The sequence below is a fragment of the Microtus ochrogaster genome, chromosome 1 (assembly GCF_000317375.1).
Source record: "Microtus ochrogaster isolate Prairie Vole_2 chromosome 1, MicOch1.0, whole genome shotgun sequence".
Taxonomy (NCBI): Eukaryota; Metazoa; Chordata; class Mammalia; order Rodentia; family Cricetidae; genus Microtus; species Microtus ochrogaster.
The window spans coordinates 34253-37612 of record NC_022009.1 but is presented as its reverse complement, the minus strand read 5'-3'; positions in this window follow the sequence as shown (position 1 = coordinate 37612).

The following is a 3360-nucleotide window of genomic DNA, read 5'->3' as shown; positions in this document are numbered from 1 at the left end:
GGATTAAATGTGTCCTTCCTTACATTTTAGTACATTGTTTACTCTCTTCCCCACCTTCTTTTATTTCCCTCCACCCATGATCCCTCCCACTCTTCTTCACAGAGCCCTTCCAGAATTCATGCTCTTTTGTTTTGTTTTGTAATCCACGAGTTGTATGCAGGGCTCTCTGTGTGGCAGTGGTTATGCTTGTGTCATGAGTCCCCCAGAGATCACAAGGAGGCTGAGTCCATATGCAAAAGCAAAGAGCCTTTATTTCAAGCTTGAGCTTGGGCTCTAGGGAGAGCAGCGAGCTCTGTTATGGCAGGGGTTTTAAAGAGTATAGGACGGGGAGGGGGAGGGGAATTCCACATTCAGATGGGGGTTGGACCCCTGATTGGGCAGGAGTAGGCTAGCAGGAGTCTTGTCAAACAGGCATTGATACTTGTGTTGCTGTAAGGAAACTGGCAACCTATATACAAGTTATGTACGTTATTCTTAATGTTCTGGAGCATCTAGTACTTGCTTGTCTCAATTCTGATAGATACACACACACACACACACACACAAACACACACACCCTCACGGTACAGATTGAGGGTTTTCCTGGTTATTGTAAAGGTGAGGCCTAGTCCCAGTATTGTTAGCCTGCAGCGCTGCAGTGATGTTAAGTTAGATATCCTCAGCCATAGTTTTGGAGCTAATCACTGGAGCCTGACAGGCCCACTACCTGGTACGCTACTGAAGGCAGGAACTGTTTCTCTCCCAGAATCCATCAGTTGTCAAGCATACAATAGGGAGAGAACTTAAAAAAATAAAACTGTAATAATCACAGAAAAAAATTTATTTGAAAGGGGATTCTGAAAGCACCAGAATTTGAGAAGCAATGATTGATTCAACTCTATAAAACATTCATGAATAAATAGTAACATGCAGAAAAACCAAAACCAAGAAAAATTCATTTGTCATTTTCCAGGCCTTACTTTCAAAATGAGCAATAAAAACAATTAACCATTAACTGTTACTAATTTTGTTTTTGGACTTTTTTTTATTTTACATTACTAGTTTTTGAAAGAAAGTTTCTAAAGTCTACAGAATAATACAAACTAATAACTGTAGATGCAGTAAAAGAAAAGGAAGTTAGACTTTTAAAAGTTACTCGGGCAAAAACTATGCTATGAATCTTTGTCAGATCCATTAAGAGTCTAGTTAGTGGGAGAAATGGACATTTAAGGACACAAACAAACAAAAGCACTTCCCAGATTACTTAAAGGAGGAAAAGAAAATATAACTAAATAAATGGAAATGTTACCCTTAGTTGTATAAGGCAGGTGGATCTCTGAGTTCAAGGCCAATCTGGTCTAGCCAGGGCTATATAGAGAAACCCTGTCTTGCAAAAGCCAAAAAGAGAATCATTTGGGGGAAATAATTGTACATTTGAATATGGAATGTCAGAAGATGTTCAAACATTTTTGTCACCTGTGAAGTTACCTTTGCAATATCTTTTTATAGAGTCAGTATTGGTCAAGGTTCTCTAGAGTCACAGAACTTATGGAATCTCTCTCTCTCTCTCTCTCTCTCTCTCTCTCTCTCTCTCTCTCTCTGTGTGTGTGTGTGTGTGTGTGTGTGTGTGTGTGTGTGTGTGTGTGTGTGTGTGTAATTTTTTTTCAAGACAGGGTTTCTCTGTGCAACAGCTCTGGCTGTCCTGGAACTAGCCCTATAGACCAGGCTGGCCTTGAACTCAAAGATTCGCCTGGCTCTGCCTCTGCCTACCAAGTGCTGGGATTAAGGGCATGTACCACCACCACCTGGCTGTGTGTGTGGAATTTATTGGAATGACTTACAGGCTGCAGTAAATGAAGAGTCCAAGACTCTAGTAGCTGCTCAGTCCCACAAAACTGGGTGCTTCAAACGGTCTTCAGTATATGCTGGAATCCCAAAGCAGGCTCCCATGCTAGGGAAGGAATGGATGGGCTAGCAAGGCAAGGGCAAGCAGGCAAAGAGCCAAACCTTCCTTCTTCCATGTCCTTATATAGGCTTCCAGCAGAAAGTGTGGCCCATATTAAAAGTGTGTCATCCTGCCTCAAGATCTGGAACAGAGGTGTGTCTTCCTACCTCAAAGGTCCAGACTAGAAGTGGATTCCCCTGCTTCAAACAAAGCAGAATATCTCTCACAGGTATGGCCTACATTTCTAGACTATAGTTCATTCCAAATATTGTCAGGTTGACAACCAAGAATGCCAGTCTCAGAGATAGATGTACACTAAAGAGAAGCTCAAGTCTATGGTTCTCTGCAAAACACTTCAAATGACCCTGAAACTGCAATTCAAACCCAAGTCTTCATTTCCTAATTTACTATTACCACTTAATGTTCATAGAATGCTAATAAAACATAATAACTATATAGAATTTTATAGGCAAGGGTTCAGAGAAGTGACCTATCTTGGATATATTTTTATTAAAAGTACCAAGTGAGCAGATGGAAATTCGGAGGTAGCAGGGTGCTATTATTGGTAGCTTATTAGGTTCATGACACCAAAATGTATTAAAAGAAAGGAGAGAAGGTCTGCTCTCATAAGGCTAAAAACATCTAGAATAGCTAGTTTCTTAGTGTGTGCAAGAGTCTGAAGCAGCAGACTGGGCTGAGCAATCCCCAATTATTATATTAAATCTTATTCCTTTCTTATTTCGCTGCCTCTTACAACATGAGTGAGCTACTTCGCATGCTGAGAATTTGAGGCACTATGTTTTGAAAATTCCTTTCTTTGGGGGGTACCAAACTAAAGAAACGCTCTCCTCCCCAACTTGTTTCAGGAGTATCAGTTAACTTTAAAATATTTATTTTAAGTCGTGTTATTTTTATAAGCAGGGGTACACTGTTAGGGAAGTGGATGCACGAGGGTCAGCGTCTACGGCTCGCTCCAAAAAACACTTCAATGACTTTATGAAGCTGAAAATTAAAACCTCTGTCTTAACTTCCTAATTTGCTGTTGTTGCCACTAAACGATAGTTACCTATTAATAAAACATCCTAATTACACAGAACTTTTGCAGACAAGGGTCCAGAGAGCCTTGAAGTCCGGGTAACGCGCCCCTCAGGTGAAAATCGTTAGCCATTTTTTTTCCTCCTGCCCCTCGAAAGACTAAGGGTGGCGCTGTAGTCACTCGTTCCGCATTGGGGCGTACGCGGAGGAGGCGGGTCCGCGCGCCGCCCAGAGCCGCCCTCTCGGAGCAGGTACGACGGGAAAAGTCGCTGGTGCGAGCCCAGGGGCTCGGCGACCTCAGCCCGGCGAATGAGAGCGCGTCGGCAAGTCTCGCCTCTCGCCGGGGTCCCGCCGCGAGCACGCTGCAGGGGACGGACCGAGCCCGCGAGTGGCGCCGCCGG